The sequence below is a fragment of the Acipenser ruthenus genome, chromosome 29, assembly GCF_902713425.1.
Source record: "Acipenser ruthenus chromosome 29, fAciRut3.2 maternal haplotype, whole genome shotgun sequence".
NCBI lineage: Eukaryota > Metazoa > Chordata > Actinopteri > Acipenseriformes > Acipenseridae > Acipenser > Acipenser ruthenus.
Window position 1 is genome coordinate 19,127,196 of NC_081217.1, and position 22,296 is coordinate 19,149,491.

The window sequence follows — 22,296 nt, forward strand, 5'->3', positions numbered from 1 at the left end:
TCATTTAAAAAAAAAAAAATAACGCTACAGATTGTATCTGAGCAATCTTTGGAAAAAGATGAGTGAGATCCTGAAACAGGCTCTTGTGTTTTCCTGTCAATGTAGGATCTCAACATGTCAATATGAGTAATCAACAAGACCCCCATACACAGCAGAAATCTAATAGGACTGCCCACCCACAAAACTGTGGAAGGACAGTATGAATCAAATAGGACTGTCCACCCACTACACTGTGGAAGGACAGTGTGAAAGTTGTAGCAATGTAACATGGCATTATATAAAGCCTGCACTATCCTCTGACCTGTATTGGGACAGTATCAGACACAATATAGTGTATAATATGTATTTGTTGATTGATTGATTGATTGATTTTAGAACTGGTTATAAAAGTCGCCTCGTTGTTTTGTCAAATAATTTCTACTACTCTTAAGAGTCCTTTTTGCAGTAATGGACCGCAAATTGCGTCTAGGGGTATAAATAGACAAAAGGTCAGTTAGGCCTTAAAAGTCAATAGCAAGATTTTAAACATTTTAAAATTTTAAAAGAAAAGCTGCATACTCGTCAGACTGAGAAAAGCTGGGTACCAATGAGTTAACAAATCTATTTAAAAATCTGTGAAAACAGCCTATTATTTCTCAGAGATCCACACTCAAGTGTCTGCTCTCCTTCCTCTTGCTGACAGTATGACAAGAAGCAGACGTGGAGATGATGAATTCAGTACATTAAACAGAGACACACTGCCAGCCCCCCTCCCCTGAACCGGCTTCATTCAAAACCATCTCTCGTCTCTTCCTTATGTGGTTGAGGTATGTTCCGTGCTGGGGTGGAGACGCGTTGTTTCTGTCTTGGAGCTATCGGGGGTCACCTCACTGCACCTCTGCGGTCTGCAGCAGGGACAAGCTGTCTGCCTCTCTCAGCTGTGCTCCATATATGGAGAGGCAAAGCAGGGCTCTGTCGTACGAAGTTTATAGTACAGCTTATAGAAGCGTAACCCACCTACAGTACTGCACCACACAGCAACACCAGAGATGGGCTTGAGAACAGCACCATTCACAGGCTCTTTGGGGCAAGGGATCAGACTATCCAAGTCTTATTTGTGAGCCATGCAAGATTATTATAAATCAAACATCTCTCTATAGCTAAAAACGGGTTTCCTTTTCACTTGCTACACTAACATGTAAACAGTTACAATAGCCCAATGCATTATCATGTGCACATCTGTATTAGAGTAAACCAGTAGCCTCTCCTAAGCTTATAGCCGGATGCAACTAACTTTGCAGTCCCTGGTAGTGAGTGGGTTGTAGGAATTGCTGTTGATGTGATTAAACAATCCAGGGGTTTGCACTCCATCAGCACTCACTGCTAAATAAGGTAAGCAGAAATCCAGCCTCATTATACAGAGTCTGTAATATTGCATCACCTTATCATTCCCAGGAATTCGTCATATACAGAGTGTGAACAGTGTATTAGAACGCCCTACCCCTTAGCACTTCATCCTACGTATCTCTTTTGGTTGATATAGCTTGTTCACCTTCATACTGTCACCGGCCTCTGCAACCATTGTCTTCCCCTTTCCTTCAACAATCGCTTACTATTGCACCAAGACGCAAAGAGAAAAACGCTTTCTTTCATGTATTTTGCACCTTTCTAGAACAAACCCAAATGCGCTACTTTGTAGTGCTTTGAGGGAACACCCGCACTCTTTGATTCAAACACACTGTCATTACAAGTAAAGGTTTATGAGTGGGTTCCCCTGCTAATAGCACGCTTCCACAACCTCTGGACGTTGATCAAGAACACACAGAGCTGGCTAGATAATTCACATTATTGACACATCTGACTGCAATAATTATGTGGGATAATGGCAGGGAAGAGAGAAGGGAATTAGCAGGCTTCGATAATGCAGTAATTATATTGTCTTATATAAGTCAGGGCCAGCCCCTTGCCTCCCTAAAGAAGAGTCCATTGCCACCCATGCAATCCGGGAAATTCAATTATTGACTGAACCAGCACCAGAGAGAATAATCACTGTGCTCCCAGCCCTATTGATTATAAGCAGCAGCAGCAGCAGCAGACAAAGAGCTTTATTGAATTGCTGTGTCTGACAAAGGCTCAGGATTATATCCGTGTGCATTCCACACATGTGACCTTGCAATACTGGCCTGTATGGAACAGCCCACTTTACTATCAATAAACTGTAACATGAATTCAGTGATTCATTGTGCAATTAACATCCGTGACAATTTATGAGATATACAAATTCTGCATCTGCAGATCTGGCATACAATTGGCAGTTGCTTCTATGTCCACGACTGCATTAATTATTGGTGTTTCACGAGGAACAGGCTCAAAAGGGATTGGGAAACTTCGGGGAAAAAAGACCTGGGAAAAAACGTCCCTTCGGAACAATTTAAACATCTTGTGAATCAGTGTCATCCTGACAGCCTGGTGCTACACAAGAAATCCCTGTCCCACGCAGACAGGGTATCTCCAGTAGAGGTCACTACAGAGCACAAAGCCACAGTGCTCATTAGCATGCAGCAGAGCATTGCTGTAGCCCCACACTCGTAAAAAATTTAGTAGCTTGAATAAAAGGATCTCAGGCTGATTGCTTCCTGGGGAGTTCCTGGCATTTCAGTGTTATTGAGATCCTCCAGCTACGCACTGTGAACAACATTACCCAGCCGAAACTGTGAGGATTACTCCCACACCGAAACCCATTGCTCTCAGTGATTGAGGGAGTGAGTGAGTGAGGTATGGAGGGAGTGAGTGAGGGAGTGTGGGACACACAGACAGGAGTGTTCTAAGGGAGTGTTATCTGTCCGACAGCGTAACAGGAGTTCAGACTTGGACGATAATAAATGACCAGGCATTGGGAAATGTGTTTTGTGAGGCCCAGAGCGGAATGCATTTAGCGGTAAAACTGTAAAATCTGATGTTCGAGGGCTGGGAGGCGATTTTTAATCTCAGAGGAATTGTGTTGCAGCCTGCTGTTGATTAATGTCCCCACTCTGGTTCCTTATTAACGCTGACAGCAGGGCTGGGATGAGGAATGACACTGCAGGCCACTGGATCCAAGCCCAAAGAGAAGGAGCGTCCCTTCAGAGCCAGACAGCCTGGACTGACACCAAGAGAAGGGCCACAGAAGCTTGACAACCCAGCTTCAGCATGTCCTCCCAATCAATTCTGCAATGAAGTTGATCGTCTGTTTTTTTTTTATTTTTTTATTAATGTACAATGTAAGACCAACTTAAAGTTATAATGGGGGAAGGAGAAGCATTCTCCTTTCCCCAGAGTGGAGAGTGTACAGTGTGGTATAGCTCCACAAGCCAGTTACTTGTTTGAAGTAAAGCAATATTGTTTGTAGTTGCTTATACTGCAAGGTGTAAGGTAAAGACAAGGTGGTTGACGTTGAAGTCAGGTCTACTTGTGTTTGGAAACAGCATTTTGTGAGACATGTAGTGTATACTCGGCTTTACAGTACATCCAGGAAATATACAGTATGTTATCACAGCACATTACACACATCACACAAAACCTGAATAGCTTGGTGGTTGGAGCTCTGGGCTGCAGTGCAGAAGATTCTGGGTGTAAGCACCTAAATGGTTAGAGAAAGAAAGTGATTGGCTGCAGTGTGGAAGGCAGTGGGTTCGAGTAGCTCAGTGCTTAGAGAAGTAGCTGGGCTGCAGTGTGGAAGGCAGTGGGTTTGAGTTGCTCAGTACTTGGAGAAGGTGCTGGGCTGCAGTGTGGAAGGCAGTGGGTTTGAGGAGCTCAGTGGTTAAGGAAAGTGCAGTGTGAAAGGGGTTGATATCTAACCCCAATGTAGCTCATCATTGCCAGGGGTCCAGTCTCTTTAGTCTCTTTTTTGCGAATCCCAGCTTTGCTTTTACGGGTGTCCCTTTGGAACGTCACGCTGTTGAATGCAGATTGCTCTGAGAGACAGGAACCACAGACACCAGGAGAAGAATTTTAAACAGCTGTAAATTGAAATGGATTCTCTTCCAATTGATTTTCTGATAGTCTGCTGCAGTAAAAGCCTCTCTGTGTCCTAATAAATTCAGCTCTACGGTCTCCCCTTCTCCCAATCAACAGGCAGACACTCACAATGACCATACATCACTCACGACAGGGGATATGTGACCCTGTAACTGTGCATGGGGAAGAGAGGGGTCCTGCTACTCCAGTCCCTTGATTCATACCCTGTGCATGGGTTTCGCTGTATTGTGCATTCAAAACACATTCATCTGTACAGTACAGTATATTTACATTTAAATTGCATCTTAAAGCATAGCTTTGATGTTTCTCAAGATGCTTGGTGAATTAAAACAGTCATAAAGCAAGACACTGAAAACAGTAACTGACCCCTTCCATGAATGATGCTTTTCCCATAGATATGCACTCTTTTCTATATATCTTGCTCACTTCCTCTTCTCAAAATCCTACTTTAGAATGACGTTCAATGCGGTTGAGAGTTCACCTAAAAATATGTGCATAATACAGCCTGTACCCTAGAAAAGGAAACAAGATGGTTTTCCAAGCCTTAAGAGGCAGTGTGGCCCAACGGTTAAGGTCCAGGGCTCATAACCAGACAGTCACAGGTTCAAAACCTGCCACTGACTGACTCATTGTGTGACCCTGAGCAAGTCACTTAACCTCCTTGTGCTCCATCCAGCGGATGAGATGTTAAATCAGTTCACAGCCTACCTCTGTAAAGCGCTTTGTGATGGTGGTCCACTATGAAAGGCGCTGTATAAAAAATTTAAATTGTTTTATTATTAATCCATTGGGTATAATGGCCCATTGAAAAGCATTGAATACACAGGCTTGAAAAGCACTGAATGCCTACTACAGCAAAAATATTTACAAAAAAATCTGATTCAATGCTTGACTCCGGCTGAATTGATGAGAAGAGAACTAAATTAGATGAAAGTGTTGGATTGGTCACAGTTCAAGCGTCCACCCAAGTTTTAGGAACAAAAGAAAAATCTTGCCGCTGTATTTTCTTTGAAGCTTTCGAGGTTTCTATCCCATGATGACATCACAGTTGGAAGAATATTTGGGTCGCTATAACGAGTAAAGGCAAGCATGCATTTCAGATATTTTATTTGCAAATGCAAACAGATATGCAGTTTAACATACCATGTGTTATGATATGAATGATATCACTGGAGGAACACCCCATTCCTTGCAAGGTAGGTTGCCTTGATGCTCTCCCTCCCTCCTCCGCCTCCTCCTCCTCTCTCCTGGTAGTTGATGGGCTTGTGAAACAATGACCTGTAGGAAAGATGAATCTTTGTGAAATACAGTGTTTTCAGGATGAATGGAAGCCAATTACAGTGAAGTAGCTTCCAACCAGAAATCAATATTTAATTCCATCCACATTGATCTGACTTTCAACTGTTATAAATCTCTCTCTCTCTCTCTCTCTCTCTCTCTCTCTCTCTCTCTCAATATATCATGCATACATGTAAAGGAAATATGAGAATAATATATATATATATATATATATATATATATATATATATATATATATATATATATAACTGTTTTTCTTCCACTCGTTCCCTTCTAACTCTTGCACTCTCAATTTCATTCTGCCTACTCTCTCTCTCTCTGTCTCTGTCTCTCCCTCAATTCAATTACTTCACTTCAATTTAATTCAATTCAATAATACCTTATTGGCATGACCATAAAATAAGGACTTGTACTGCCAAGAACATTAGGTCTGCAAACAAGAATTGTAAAGGATTAATTCAGCTATTGAACAGAGGTAGAGGAGCTCTGTGGGGATGGCCAGCAGGGTAGCTCAGTGGTTAGAGTAATGGACTGCAGTGTGGAAGGTAGTGGATTTGAGTAGCTCAGTAGTTAGAGATGGTGCTGGGCTGCAGTGTGGGAGACAGTGGGTTTGGTAGCTCATTGTTTTGTTAGAGGTCCGACTGTTTGAATTACCTCCCAGTCAGACAGGTGTCACCAGGGACTCTGAAAGGTTAGAGTGGATAATTGCATTAAACTGACTGCCGCACCAGAGCTGACCTTAATACATTTCCATCTGGAGTCAAAACTGCTTGGTAACGGGAGAGCTGACAGCACTAATGTGCTGCCTGATCGCTCCTCTGCTGCCGACTGGGAATACCCTCCGAGGCTGCGAGGGGAGGGATCACAAGAGAGACAGAGAGAATGAAAGAAAGGGAAAGCATGGTGTACAAAATTGAGTTCCATACGCAGGTCCAGTGCTCTGTACACTGAGCAGACTGCATACAAAAAGCAGCAAGTGCTTGGTGCTTCAAAAAGCTTGTCTTTCACAGACAAGCGTATCTCTAAACTTTACATTTTTCCAGATTAAAAAAAAATAATAATAAGAGAGAGAGATAATTAATGGCAACTAGTGGGCCACACTGCTTGGTTTTATGGCCTGGAGTTAGTTGGATCAATGTAACGTGCATGGATGGGGCGAGGGCTTCTTGTTATACAGTTATGCAATCAGGCAGACCATTCCAGGGATACATTCATAATCAAGAGCCACAACTCTTTAGATCATCAAAATTACCCCCAGGGTTCCCCAAGGGCCTCACCTGGTAAAAGCACAGCTGTGTGGTGTGCAAGGTGAGTCACACAGTCAGGGGAGCGCAGGTTTGCGTCCTGGCTGTGCGAAGTCTCTGGTCTTCACTGGGGATTCTGAAAGGAGCGTTGCATTGACTCTGGCACTCCCGTGGATTAGGGAGCCAAAACCGTCAGGGACCGTTTCTCCTCATCGCGCTACAGCAGACCCTGACGGCCAGGCGCCTAGTGAGCTCAGGCGGACGCCTGCAGGGCTGGCCTCTGTCCTCCAAATGCCAGCTGCTCTCGGGTTCCTGGGTGTAAAAGAGGAAGCTGGCTTGGTCATGTGATCGGAGGACGCCCACTGAACCTTCAGTTCTCCTGACCTGTGCGGGGAATTGCAGTGGATATTCTAAATTGGAGAGAAAATCTGGGTTAAAATAATTGGCCACTCTAAATAAAAAATAAACAAATTGCCCCCAGTATTGGGTAGGGAGAGGAAAGGGGTCCCTTTAAGTGCTTAGATGGTGATTACTGTGACCCTAATTCTTCCCCTGATAGCAATGCCACTGGAATGCAGTGCAAGCACCCAGAATCCTCCACACCGCTTTTATTCAGCAAACACACGTACTGCTGTCAAAATGAGCTCGTTTGTCTCCAAACTGCTCCGTCCTCAGAGGCTGACGTCTCAAAACAGACCAGCCAATACATCGGCTTGAATGAAACTTGATCATAACAATAATAATAATATCTGACAAGCGGTAGCTGCAGCAAAAAGGATTGACTTGTGATTTACAGTACAGACCTTACAGGAGACCACAACAGAATACTGACAAATGTGTTTGTGTTCTCTAATGAAATACAAAGAAGCAACCCTGTGCACTTATACAGCAGGACATTGTCTTTCCTTCAGGGAGGTATTGAGAATACAGGCTATCATTGATTGTCACTGTACAACAGGGGTTCATGGAGAAGGAGAGGTATGTACTGTAATTAAATATACATCTTTTTGCAGATTTTCAAAATAAATACAACATGTATGCTAAGCCCTGTTTTAATTAAAGGGTCTGTTCCTTTAAGAACCCTAACAGGTTGCCCTGATGTGTTAATTAAGATGAGCTGCTAGACAAAGGGGTGGGAGGATTTTGTGTTTGGTGAGAGTGGGGAGTGTAATCACTGTAAATTAAAACAGTAATTCAAGCCTTCTTCAAAATAAGGGGTTAAGCCTGAGGACTCAGTCAAAAAGCACTACAGTACCTACTGGGAAAATGAACTGGATCTAAAACAGCATAGATTCCCCTAGGGCACAGGAAGCCTTCTGGAGTGATACGTACCAAAGATGTTTTTTATCTTCTTGGCTGGTTATATAGACCAAATAAGGTTGGTTTTGTTTTTGATCATAATTGAGAAAGCATGTGAGGAATTTAAAAATACACAAAAGGGAACTTGTTCTGAAGGGAGTCATTAGGCAAAGCTGTATTTATGCAGTTGTCGGTATTTCCCTTTATGGTTTTTTTGAGCTTTTGGGGAGTTCGTCATTGCGCATTTGAAGACTGGAAAGGGATGAATGCTCCATGCATCTCCTGGAATTGTCCAACAAGACATAAAGAGCCAACTGACCCTAGTCCGACTATTTGTTAGAACGTGATCCGTTACAATACATGTTCGGCTGTTTCTGTAATAAAATCCTTCACTGCACTCCTTGTATGAAGACGAGCGCAGTTTATACGATTTTCATAGTGCATGCGAAATACAAATAAGAGACACATTCTTCTACTGTCACATTACTGACCTTATACACATTGAAGAGTGACGCAGAATAACTCAGAACAATTCTGCTGAATTTGCACTGCACTGCAGGGAGAGAGAGATTGACAGGGACGTGGAAAGAGTTTAACCCTTTAAGGTACAAGGGACATATGGGCCCCACCATTCACATGATGCTAACTTTCTTATTTTGCAACGAGGTGCATGAAATAGGGTTTAAAATGTACTGATAGGTTGGATCGGAGCATCCTGGAGATGTACAGCAATGCTGCAGGATCATTTCTCTCAATTTGTATCTATCCCTTTTCAATTGCAGGCAGACCAACATTTTTTGCTATTTGAGCTAGCCTGTCTGTGAGTTGTGGGGGTGGATGTTTTGTTAAATGTGCTCTGCATTTTGTTAGATGAAGTCTAGCAGTATGTAGTCATTAAAAATGCATTACTATTTATTCATAATTAATAGATGGGTAGTTAATTATAGATAGGAATCGCTATGCATGCTAATTAAATTCTGTTACAGCGAGAATTAATCTAGTGTACTTTGTCACATTGAAAGGGGATTGGTGACACAGTTCTTGTATTTCGCTTTCACTTCTTTGGTGTAGTGGAATTTCTAAAAGTATGTGTGCCACCTGACATTAGTGCTCTTCCACTGTTATATGATCATTTTGTTTTTCTGGAGTGTTATTATCATAAACTGGGCACCTGTGATGTGGTCAGACCAGTGAATCAAGGATTCAAACACACTATAAATGTGTAACAGAGGATTAGGAAAACGTCTATATATGTGTTTAGTGAAAGATTGATTGGGCAAATGATATAATTAATATTGAACACATCCTTCTCCACTTCTCTGACTTGAGATGGGAAGGTAGAAGTGTGCAGCAATGGTACAGGGGTGCTCTGTTTTGCTTTCCCTCCTCCCCTGCAGTAGCTCAGAAGCCCTTTCCCCTCAGCTCCTCGTGGGGCTGCTTGCTCCAGACACTGACAGCAAATCAATAGCTTAGAGCCTGGGAGACCCGGCTCATGGATTTCCAATGGACAGGCATCAAAAAACGAATATAGAGCCATGGCAGCGGGGCCTTTCGCTATGACCTCTGACCTTTGCGAACGGCGCGTGTCAACAATCAGTGAGTTTACTGCAGGATTTTTAGCAACAGCGGAAACAAAGGGTGGGGGAGTGAGCGGTGTTCAGTCTCAGTTCAGCAGAGCTGTCAGCTATACAAGGAAATATACTGTACTAGCAAAATTGCTACAGTAGTACTTCTCCTAATTCCGGAGATAGGATATGATAGGATTTCTGGAACTAATGTGCCAACCTCTTACTTTAGTTCAAGCAGTAAAGTTCTTGTTTGTAGTGCGTGATGAAGGTCCAGGGAACAATCCCCACTGGTGGCACTTGTCCTTCCTCGGGATCAGGCATAGCGATTCCTTCAATGTGACTCATACAAATTAAAAGACACATTTCACTGGGGCTATCCTTGGGGAAAAATCAAAGCAGAAAAATGAGCCATTAAATAAAATAATAAATGTTCTCTGGCGCCACGGTGAAATAACAGCAACGGAATCAAATATAAACATGCCAGAAGTGACTGTGGAGACTTTGAGAAGAGCAGGATCTGCCCTTTAAGAAGCTGACCTCATTGAGAGTATAGGAGGATCCCTGCTAAATGTCAGCTTTAATCAGAGTGATAAATTATTAAATTCCACTGAATGCAGTGTGATCAGCCAGTCAAAAGGGCTCCATAATGCTGGTCTTTCCGTCCCACTCTCCCTAATCTGCTGGTGGTAGAGGAGCGGAGGGGGCAAGAGGGGGTGTAGGGAGAAATGATAGTCCGGAGATAGGAGGGAGCAGAAAGGTTGAGGCAGTGATAGGCGAGTACAAGAGTTTTTAATTGGATGTGAGCGACGATAGGGAGCCAGTGGAGGGAGCGGCACTGCAGTGCAGCGTGGGAGAAACGGGGAAGGGAAAAGACAAGACGGGCAGCAGAGTTTGCAGGTTGTAGGTTGTAGGTTGTACTGCTGTACCAGTTATGAGTTATAGATGTGTAAAAGCCCAATAATACTGTTATAAAACAGTACAACACAGATTCATGTTATATGCATTTTGCTGATCATTATAAAAAAATGCACATTTATTTTTAAATGTAGGATATAAATTGATACAATTATACATAGCAGGACAAGAGACAAGAGTAGGGGAGCAATGAATGGAGTAGTAAATTATATAAAAAAAGGAGAAAAAACATGTCATTATTTATTTGCCATATGTACTTGCTGGGAAGTTAACTAGCAAGAAACTTGCCTCAAACCTGCTTGAATGATTAGCAAGTATTAAAAGATAATACAATGACTCTTTGCTGGTCCGTTAAGAGCTGGGAGTTATTTCCGGGCAGTTCTGTCCCAGTTTAATTCTGCAAAGTAAGCAGACCCTCCACGGAGATCTCTGATTGGACGTGGAGTTTGCCATGTAATGAAAGCCCATCCCTCTGAGACAGTTCGGACAGACATAATGCAGAGTGCACAAGCATTCCTAAAAGAGCCCGTCAGGGATTCCTGTTCCCAGCCGACCCCCTGTCAAAGCAGAGAGCCGAGACGTTTGGCAGAATGCCAGGCCACTTGAGAGGCTTCCCCCAACTCTAATTGCAGCCTCAAGTCCTCCAGAGAATATCCCAGCATCCTCTCCGTGCTCTCTGGCAGAGCTGCAGTGGAGCACAATCAACCTATATATGAGACAGCAACTGGGACTTCAACTAGTGTCACTGCGTAATGCCTAGACAATGAGAGGAAGCAGTGTGGCCTAGTGCATAGGGCTGACTGGGAGGTAAGCTGTGTGACTTGGTGATTAGAACTGAGGGACAGGGAAGTGTAGGCTTGCGATAAGAAGTGAGAACTGGAAGATAAGAAGAGTGACCTTGTGATTAGAGCTGATTGACAGGGAAGGAGAAAGTGCAGCCCCTGCATGGAGAATGGAAGACAGTGTTGTCTAGCACTTAAAGATTAAGGACTACGGTGAGACATCCAAAAACGTCACAAGCATTTAAATGTAAAGCATTATGCTGGAGTCGTCCCTTTTTTTTTTTACCGCGTCTGTTTTTAGCAAGCAGTACTTGGATGTTCTCTGTGTAATCAGTCATGATTCAGTGCCTTCTGAAGCTGTATCATATATACATATATAGAGAGAGAGAGAGAGAGAGAGAGAAGAGAGAAGAGAGAGAGAGAGAGAGAGAGAGAGAGATATTTGTTTTTCTTTACCACTAGTGGCAACACCATGGATTTAAAGCAAATATTTCAGAGACATGGTAACACACTGGTACTGATGTTACAGCAATGAAGTACTGGTTAGAATTGGTGAAATCTTGAAATCTGACTATTTGAACCGTTGAGACGCCATTGCAGTGCCACAGCATGGCTGTTGACAATCAGTTAGTTGAGGGTTGTTTTATGCAGTGTACCCCCTCTTTCTCTCCCAGGAAGAGGAGCAGAGGTGAGGAGCTAATGCCAGCTTTATTCCCTCCTCGAGTGAAGCTGCTTAAAGTCCTCTAAGCAGCTAGCAGAATGTTTTGGTTGATTCCTCGGTAATCCTCTTTTGAATGCAAATCAGGCCTGATCCACGTTGCCTCGCACCCATCTCTCACGATAGGGCTAAGGGGCCAGAAAGCTTGAGATCGGGGATAGAGGGCGCTGTGGAGCAGGGGGGTAGAAACTAGATGTGGTCATCTTGTTCAGAGTGAGAAAGGTATCATTGTCTGGCACACCAATGATAAAGTCACAGTGATTCATATTTTCTTCAATCCAATGCACCGACAACTAACTGTGTATGGCCTGATATACTGTGGCTACACCCTGTGGATGTGGTCCAGTCATTTCTATTGTGGAGGGCAGTCAATGGTTTTGTCACACTATGACAGCTCTATCTGATTTCTCCCAGATAGTCTACAGTGATTTGTGCATGTTAATTAAAAACTGGAGCTATGAGTAGAGTGAAACTACGATATCAGAGAAAGTATAATCCAGCTGGAATCCCACCTCTTTGACCAACACACACAGTCCGCATAACTCCCTCTGCAGCTGCAACGTTATGACAGTACTGTACCAGAGTGGTACCACGCCACCTGTTACTGTACCAATGGTATCACATTGAAACCAATACATATCGGTAATCCATGGTTGATACCTGTGTGCTACTGCATCAGAACTGCTGTGCAATCTTCCAGATCCATTCCATTGACACTGCTCATGAGGTTGGGATCTGAGTGTTTTTACTCTTCTAGACGTTTACCATGGTAAAAGCATAGATATGGTATAGCACCAGGGGAAACCATGTTAGACTTAGGTAACGACTCAGAATTATCATGCATATACAAACAGGCAGTAGAGAAAGCTGTGAGGGAGTCTACAGCTTCTCCAGTCCCCTTCTCTCTCTCTCTCTCTCTCTCTCTCTCTCTCTCTCTCTCTCTCTCAGCTTTGAGGGGGTTTGATCAGTACACACACGAAGATCTGTAGGTAATTTAATTTATGAAAATCAAAGAGTGTGGTTCAGAGGCAGCGTGTTGGCGTTCTTAAATAATAAATGACGGGCAGCTCCACAACTCCAAACAGAATCCCAACCATCTCAGCCGCAGGGCTTACTGCTCAGTCTGCCCACTGCTGCATTCATTCCCAGAGCTGAACGAAATCAAGGCACTGATCTGATTCAGGCTCGCTCACTCACACACCCACACACATGCATACAAACTCCATCCTACCTAGAGCTGAGAGGTATTGATTGGATAAACACACAAACACACACACACACACACCCACACACTAGCGCACATACACGCACAGAGTACGAGAGCTGGAAATGCAGGAAGCACAGCATCCACTGAAGTAGAAGATATTTCTATTAAAATCTCAATCATTCCTGCATGTGGAAGACTGTCAATCTGTGTTCATTAAATACACCATGCACCACGACTTGCCTTCAAATAAACAATGGCAGAATGTGTGCAGTTTTCAAAGCCAAGAAAAAATGACTTTCCACTTTGCGCACTGCTGCTGATATTGTACGACTATGTCAAAATATAGAAATTTTACCAATGTGCAACTAGCTATTGGCAGCCTCATACCAGTGAATTACTATTGAAGATCTTTGATAAAAGCAGTCCTACATTCTTTAATCTTCGAAGCACTTCACTGTCATTAGGAGTCCTACAGATGTACTATTGAAAACTCCATTCAGACACGAGTAATGAGAACTTGAAAGCTAAACTACTAAATGCATTCAGTGTTTTCAAGCAAGCACAAACACAAACTGCTGCATACTCTCTATCAAAAGACGTGAACACAAATTGAGACATTGATATGACACACACACACACACATACAATCACGCAAATACATGCATACTGTGTGCCCCTGTACCTAGAACCTGAAGCTCACACTTAAACACAAATCCGCCTGGCAACACCAGACAAACCTACCACCACAGACCATTCAGTCTTTATCCATTCAAGGCCACAGGGAACTGACCCCTGGTCCTCCCAATGAAATCACTCTGTGCATTACACCTGAGGAAGGACAAGTGCCCACGGCAGGGATTGAACCTGCTGTTCCTTAAGCTAACTGAGCACTCCTGCTAACTCATGTCAGCAGATAATCGCCTAACCTCAAGTGAATCTTAACAATACATTCCCACATCCACTAAACCCGTGCTTATTCACAGAGAGAGAGAGGCTGTCACATGTGCTGTGATGGTGTAATTGTGTGTACTGTACTGTAACAGCCTGCAGTGCTGGAATTCATTGCTAGCGGTTCAGCTTGACCCCAAGGAGAGGCTCACAGGAAGTGACGTGGCCACCTGTTACCTTATTAAGCAGTAATCAATACAAGAGCGAGGTGAGTTCATGCTCCAGTGACAGACACACAGCCGCTCATACACACACATTCAGCAATACACGTTCTGATATGCTGGTACACGCTAATTATAATTAGTTAACTGCAATAACACAGGCATTAAACAAACTATTGCAAACTACAAGGCAACAAAAAGTCCATTGCAAACATGTGTATTTGCAATTAGAATAAAGACACAATGTAAACTTGACAAGATTTGGCATTTTAACAGAAACACTGGTGCTGTAAAAATCCCCTAAATCAAGCTGTGGCACACTCCAGTAGGCTAGATCAAACCAAACCCTTAGTGCTGCAAGAGTCTAACATATTTCCAGCTTCCAGTTGTAGTGCTAACCACAGAAGCCTTTGACCTGCTATCAGTTCTCTTTTCTTGCAACAGAGGAATTGGATAACAGCTGTGTTCAATTACAAGATTATTGTGACATATATATCCCTTCCTTCTTGCCTCTCCATAGAGAGAAATTATTTATTTTCGTGTCTATAATAACTGTAAAAGGAAACACGACGTCACAGCTACAGAGAGGTAAATCTTTACTATATGTGTGTTTGCGCTAGAGTACGAAGCATGCCTCACATCACAACCTCTACAGAAACATGTAGTGCAATTATAAACCATTAGGTTACTCTCTGTCAAACAGAATGTCCAAAATGTTACATCTTATTTTGCCAAGTGTCATATTAACTCAAATTAACAGGCAAACATTCTACGGCAGCCACAAACCATCTTTTCAAAAGAGGTGTGGGGGGCAGTAAAAATGTAAAACTTAAATGAAAAATATTAAAACTGTGCTCTGTATTTCCTGCTCCTTAAGCTAAGCACGACTTCCAATAAGTTGTTCTGTGTACATTTGACCCTGTCTGTTGTGGGTTAAGACCATTGTAGATGATGTTTCACACCCTCTGGCACACTCATATCCAAGCTTACAGACACTTTATACAATACATACCATAAGAGATAATTACAACTACTGCATAACATAAACTGGATCTATATACGGATACATTTATATTTACCTCCCAACAGTGAGCAGTTTATAATGATTTAAATATATCACACAATACTGGTAGTGAAGAAGTAAAAATATGTATGACATATTTGCCATGGTCAATGTCTTTAAGGGTTAATGCCAGGGTTAGGGTTAGTGTCAGGGTTAAGGTTAGGGTTTGGGTTAGGGCTAGTGCTAAAGTAGTTGGCCTATTTTTATTTTGTATGTGTTTTTTTTTTATTTTGACAGGGATATTGAAATGTTTTTCTCCCTGAAATAAAGTTAGATCAGTGTGGAATTTCCATCATTGGACAACATAGAAAACTTGAGTCCTTCGGGCTTTCGAGTCCCAGTAGAAATGATTACTAAACTCTCTCCATCCCTGCGTGCCATATTCAAATCTGATGACTCTTCTGCGCTCCTGCTCTGATTTTCATTCACACTCCCCAAGCTCGGAAACACAGCCTGCCGGGCTCCATATGAGATCAGAGATGAGTCCAGGCATGCGTAGGGACACGCACACCCACCCAGACATCCACAGAGGCTTGGCTATACTGTACAGTCATCTACATGACCTTTGCAACTTTTAAGTGTCTACCTTTTCTTTGCAGTATCCTACGATGAGTGCATTCTGTGGTTCTCTATTGTTGTTTCCACACAGGTAATTGTTTTTCATGCTCGCTAACTTATTCCAGCAGAAATGGCTTCCTGAAAAAGACTCCCAAAGGGAACATGGGGAAATGAATTAAATACTGTCCATTGGGGTTTGTTGTAAAAGCAGTGGATTGAAATACCAGCACTCTTTTAAATCAATCCTGCAGGTGTTTCCATCGAGGTGTGATCCATCTACCTGCAGTAGAGGCAGTTTATACATGTAAGGCCAACTGCAGTTCCATGTACAACAAAGCAGGTACTGTCTCTTAGACTATTTGAAGTTTCAAACACCTGTGAGTGCTGTACATTATGCACACAGGGAAGTGATGCAGATTTCAAGTGATGCATTTACTTTTTGCTGCAGAAGGAAAATAAAATTGTAATCTGTTTGTGTCACTCACTTGCTGTCTTCTATCTCTCCTCTCTGAAAGAACTCTGAGTGCTGCCTTAAGAGCAGCAGAAGCTTGGGTGGGTCACATGACTTCCCATCCGTGCATTATGTCCTTCTGCGGGGTGTAACCTCTGCCTACTGTTGTCATAACAACAGTTGTTTGGTATATAAACAAGTCTCCTATACCATACACTATACTGTATATACACACACACACAAAATGAAGAACCTTTTTTAAAATAGATATTTCAGAGAAATAATCTCTAAAGCCACATAGTTGTATTCCTGTACCAATAAAGAACCTCCTTAATAGGGAAGCTGCAACAGAAATCATTAACCCTCAATCTCAATACAGCATAACATAATAAACACTTTTTCAGGATCTCTGCTCGAATACTATTTCCTAATATTACATAAGATAATATAAGAAAAAATGCATGTCTGTGATGTTTCTGGCACTCCGCTCTAAAGCTGGCTCTGTAATAGTACAGTTGAACATGTGTACTGTGACACTCATCAAGAAGCCCCCTCATGGCACAGTCTGCTGGACACACAAACCACTTGTCTAAGGGCCACTTGAAGCCAGCCCTGGAGTGGCTGTTATATTAGAACGGGTTATACAGCTGCTATCCACACCATCTATATGCTTTGCTTCTGTCAAAGATAAAAGCCGTCTTCAAAGACAGCAACTGCTCACCCGTAACTTCAAAGACAACAAAACCCAATACAAACTAAAGCAACTGTTCCAGGGGTTGGTATGCTTGGGGAATGGAGTTCCTGGTGTGAGGGGAAATGGAAGCAAAGATAAAATCTAAGTAAAACAAAAAGGAATGTAAGGACACAAGTACAGTGTAGGAAAAGCAGCAGGAACCCTTAGAAAAGTTTGCCGCTCTCACTTTGCAGTTTTCCTATGCTTTTCCCATGGTTATACTATGTGCTGACCATGGTTTGCCATACCTCTCTCTACAACGCTTTTCTATGGAATTGGAATTGGAATTGCAATTGATTAAAATGGAATGAGAATTGGAATTGGGAATTGGAATGGTTTGAGGATCATAAAAGAGACTTCAGACACCTTCCGTGGCCACCGCAATCCATCTGAGCATGTCTGGGAAGAGCTTGAACGACACATCCAGCATCATTATCCTACCTCTCTGTACCAATTAAACATTAATGATTAAATGGATTAACACCCGCGAGCCACCTTCCAGCACCTTGTTGTGTCAAGGCTGTGTATATACAGTATATAGTATACTGGATGCAGTGCACTGATTAGCTTCATAGGGGATTATAATGAAGAAACTATTTGAGTGTGTAGCAGCCGACTGCCAGGGTGACAGGGTATATTTCTAAAGCTTAGCATGGGGTAAAATCAATCTCTTGGTTTAATACTAAAGACCACACTAAGTCAGCAGTGCCGTGATCCCCAGCGTGTAATAATGTTATATGGGGTTCTCTTCACGTGCCGTTCAAACCCATTACCTAGCTTATATAAATATGTACGCTACTGTGTATGCACATTCCTGTTTAATTAAAGAACTGGGCTGTCATGTATATATTTATATTATTTACTCTCTTGGTTCAAACTAAGGTCAGTGCCATATATCATATATCATTAGGGGTACATTGCATAGGGGTTCAGTGCATACTCAAAGCATGCTCCGGTTTAATGGAATTGCATAAGCAACAAGGTATAGTATAGGTTAGTAACATACTAGTAACAGTAGGGATTTAAATAACACATGGCACGACTCAGTCCAGTAATCTATAAGGTGGCTCCCAAGCTATAAGGTTCAAACGCCTTCTGCAAAAGCAAGCGGGATTCTGATACCCTCAAGCACATTCAATTCTGTGGAAAGCAGTTTTCAACAATGGGAGTCCAATGCAACAATGCCATGTTTTGTTTAAAGCTGGGACCCTTGGATGGACAGGCGCAAGTGTGTCTGAAACTGTGTGAATAACAACAAAAGACATGGAGCCGTGGTGCCAGGACCTTCGGCAGATGGAAAAACATCTCCAAGTCAAAGCAAACAGAGCGTGGCAGACGTTTCCTCCAAAAATTTATCACTCACAAAAACAGGTGTGCAGCGCTTACTACCATCTAGGGGTGCCCAAGGACATTCGCGTCTGACTTTGCATATTAACCCTTAGCATACCAAGCACTGGCTTCAACTTGAAATTAGCCCTTACCACATCAGTGGACGCACATGACGAAGTCCCCAGTGAAAGCAGTACAAACGGTAGCTGCAGAACCTATAACTCCAACAAACACACACCCCAATGCGGTTTAGCTGAAAACTACAATGATAAAACCAGCCGAGGAAGTAACAGTAAGTAATGAGTTGATCAGAAGACAATAAACAGCAGGAACACTGTGTCCTGTAATGCTGGGAGGGTATATGGCTGTAATCTCATCTCTGGAGTCTATTGAAGAGCGTCAGACTTTTAACACGCCGTTTGTGGCTGCTGACATAACCTGCACTGGATGTTATAGAGTATATGCAGTTTAACATTGTTGGAAGTTACTCAATACACTGGATACACACATTTTGGTACAAAGTGATATACATTGCTCCTACACTATTGCATCCACGCAGCGATGGACAAAAAGTGTTGCATTACCTAGAATGTTAGGATTGAGTCATAATTATAAAAAAAACAACTTAATTTAGATCTTTTTATTTCACATCATCTACTTAAAGAAACTACAAACTGACCGGAAGTGATAATAGTAGTACAGTATTTCATGTTAGATTTAGAATTTTTTTTTTTTGTCAATTTTTAGTTAAGTATATGGGAAAACTACTAAGCGGTATGTAATTCAATATGTTAACGCAACATTATTCAGTAGGTTTCATTTTATGTTATGAAGAAAAATTAGTTAATTCTATAGGGTGATGTGAAACTTTTGTCCACAGCTGTAGATGCCACACCTCAAAATCGTACAAGGATTAAGGAACATTATGAGGCAATAGCGCATAACTATGCCTGCTGCTGCTGTGCTGCCTGCTCTGTTTCTTGCTCAGCCTCCTTCTGCTGCCTGTGATGTGTCTCACTGCCTCCCACGCTCACTGCATCAGTGGCTGTATAATTAGCACTGTGGCTTACAGTACATCAGGTGTTTCAACAACATCTGCCATTTTTTTTCTCTTTTATCGGCTTCAAAACACTGGTGTGAGGCAACCTATGCGATTCCAAGCTTAAGTGACAATACCATTTTACACATCAAAATTGTGTGACATATGAACTATAATAAAGCTACCACTATGGAATTCAGCTGTCATATGTTAAGTGGCCAGCAGGTGGCTAGAACTAATGTGAAAATGTCACTGAAATGCAGATGTAATGTGTTTTGTATCAAGCTTGGAGTAATGTACGGTAAGATACATGTGTAATGTGTTGAGTTTCTGTATTTATGCGTTTATTAAATTGGACGCATACCAAGTGGACCCCAATCTAGAGATCTTATGTGTATTTATTTATTCGTTTTATGAGGGTACCAGCAGTGTTACGTTCTATTACTAGTCAATGCATGCAAAACGAGTACACTAGAAGAAATAAGAACCGCACAGTTTCACAATGCCTCTGCAGCAACACAAGACAACCTCCCACCTCTTTCTAAACATGACTGGCGACAGGTGGTCATGCGCAAATGGGAGTGACTTGAGTCCTAGATCGACAAGGCCTGTCCTTTTTGAAGAGACGAATTTTCAAATGAAAATCAAACAAAACATTACTGTCAATATGACCGTTTTTGACACTTATTATATAGTCGAATCCTACAACTATACTCCAAAAACTTATTGAAACATAAAAAAAAAACGTCCGCGTTTCAAACTTCACCAGATCCACCTTAAACGAGTTCCCATCCCATTCGCTTGCCTTGGTAGAGACACACACAGCGATGTTACTGTTTAGCTCTGATTAACCAGCACACACACACACACGTTGCTTACTTCTTGTAGCATCGAGCCGGACGAGCTGAAACATTAATAAAGGATCATTGCAAACATACTGTGCAGCAATGCCAAACCATCAGTGTCTACACATGTAACAACAAAAATGTAACAATGCTTAATGGAATTAAGTAGCACGATGGTGCATTACAGCGTCGTGTAGATGCAGAGCGTTGCTCTTTATTAAGGAGGCTCCGCCTTTAATCTCCAAAATCCACCTAGCATGCAGCAGGTTGCCATTTCCCCCGTTCCACCTTAAATGACTAATCCCAAACCAGACCTCTCTCTCTCACACCCATCCCGCGGCGGTCCCCGGCTTGTGCTCTCTCTCTTTCCAGTCCCGGAATCCCTGGATCCAGCTGTCTCTGCTGCCGATCCGCTGTAGTCCGGAGCCTGTCCGCGTCGCTACGCTCTCTTCCAACACGGTGGATCTGGCAGACTAGCGAGCGTGATCGAAGGGTGAAACACGGTTAGAAAATTACCAATCGAAACTGAAACCTCGTTTTTGCCTTCGAACCTGGACCGGACGCTAAATCCACAATATACCAACGGGTATCCCTTTCTGTGATAATCTTTTCTTCTTGGAAAAGGTGGGGAAAGGGATTTTGTTTTCCAAAAATCTGGATTGTTAACTTTGCGGGGAGACAGAGACTGCCTTTTTACCGATGCATTTTTTATATTCCGTTTATTGTAGATATATTGTGGTCCTGTAATTATTGATAAACCGTTTACTCGTTTATTTATTTACTAGAAAGAAACATTACTACTAATAATAATATTTACGGTAACAAAACATAAAAACACCCTTGTTTAAGCTGTTTTGTTGCTTATTTTTCAAGTCACTTTTTTTTTTGTTTGTTTTTTTTATTTTGGAATCCCAAATTATTGCAAAACTGTCTGTATAAACTCGGATGTTGGTTTTCACATTTTATTTTATTACAACAGTCTTGAGGGAAAGAACAACCACACCACGAAGACATTAATACTAAATTGGTATAGAAAAGCCTCAATAATTTCAGTTGTTTTTCAAGGACGATATCCACTGAATGCGTCATCGTTACTGGAATGAAATATTGTCTTATTTTTTAATCATTAATGCAAATTACACACGAAACATTAGAGAAACACGAATTATTACAGAAAACGAAATCTCGAAAGAAGAACGTTAATCACTAATCAAAGTCATTTTTTTTGTGTGGATATTTTCTTTCTTTCCCTGCGTAACAGAGATTTTATTGTTATATTTTCATCTGACGCTTGTGTAAAGAATATTTTTGGTGAAGTTCTCTACTGGAGGGGAGGAGACTAAAACGCCATTCTTTTAGACTACAACCTGGATTTAAAAGAAATTCGAGGGACGAGTCGTTAACTACAGATATCATGTTGCACTGAGCCTAAAGATTCACCCGTCAGCAGAAGACCGAGTGATCAAGCGAGGTTGGTTAACTTACTGTTTGTACATTCTCTCGATTATTAATGGACTCCCCTTTCCACAGGTGTGTCTGTTTCTATATTGTTCTACAGGTTGAAGAATGGGATTATCAGCATAGTTTGAATCAAACCGCCGATATGATGTTGTTGTTAATTAGAATAATATTCAGTTTAGGAATTCGGTCTTGTTTTGGGATGGGGGAGTTAAGAATACTCTTACGGCGTTTTGTTATAGGGTTTGCGGCGTGTTTATCCGTACTAGCGAATTTCTACTGTAGTTAATACCACCAAACCACACTTCTGTCATTGAAGCGATCAATGTATGTCTGCCTATATGACTGTTGATGAGAGGGCGGGGTAAGAGGCAACGTATTCACTGGTCTCTGTAGCTGATGGAATAATGCAGCATACTTTTACCTACCCAGGTATAAAGCTTTATTTATTTATTGAAGACAAACCAGCTGCATATAATGACAATTATTAGATCTGTCTGTTTGTCTAAACCAAAAGACTTAAACAGAAATCTCATGCAACAGATTTTTAGCATTTATATAAGCTATAATGTTAATTTTTTTAAATAATTTTTTAATATTCTCAAACTAGTGGTTATCTGGTTAGCCTGTATTGCAATACCTGTTAGATGCATTTGGGTGATGAAAGACTTCCTTTGTGGGGT

The 22,296-nt window shown here is 41.9% G+C and overlaps 1 protein-coding gene and 1 long non-coding RNA gene across 7 annotated transcripts in view; one reads left to right on the forward strand and one right to left on the reverse strand.

Moving 5' to 3' along the window:
* Positions 1-556: 556 nt before the first annotated feature.
* LOC131702065 (uncharacterized) lies at positions 557-20,555 on the reverse strand. Of its 2 annotated transcripts, none has more exons than XR_009309264.1 (3): positions 20,470-20,555; positions 6,573-6,949; positions 557-5,274 (listed from the first exon to the last, which is right to left on the reverse strand). It is a non-coding gene; the product is annotated as an uncharacterized LOC131702065 (long non-coding RNA). The 2 variants fall into 2 exon arrangements; XR_009309263.1 differs by lacking the exon at positions 20,470-20,555 and adding an exon at positions 9,631-12,478.
* LOC117430723 (plasma membrane calcium-transporting ATPase 1-like) overlaps positions 20,335-22,296 on the forward strand; it is a 49,211-nt gene continuing 47,249 nt past the window's right edge. The window contains exon 1 of one of the 5 annotated variants that reach the window (XM_059003716.1): positions 20,335-21,626. The gene's annotated coding sequence lies outside the window, so the exon portion shown is untranslated. The remainder of the gene's footprint in view (positions 21,627-22,296) is intronic. The other 4 variants (XM_059003717.1, XM_059003715.1, XM_059003714.1 and 1 more) reach the window with 4 other exon arrangements.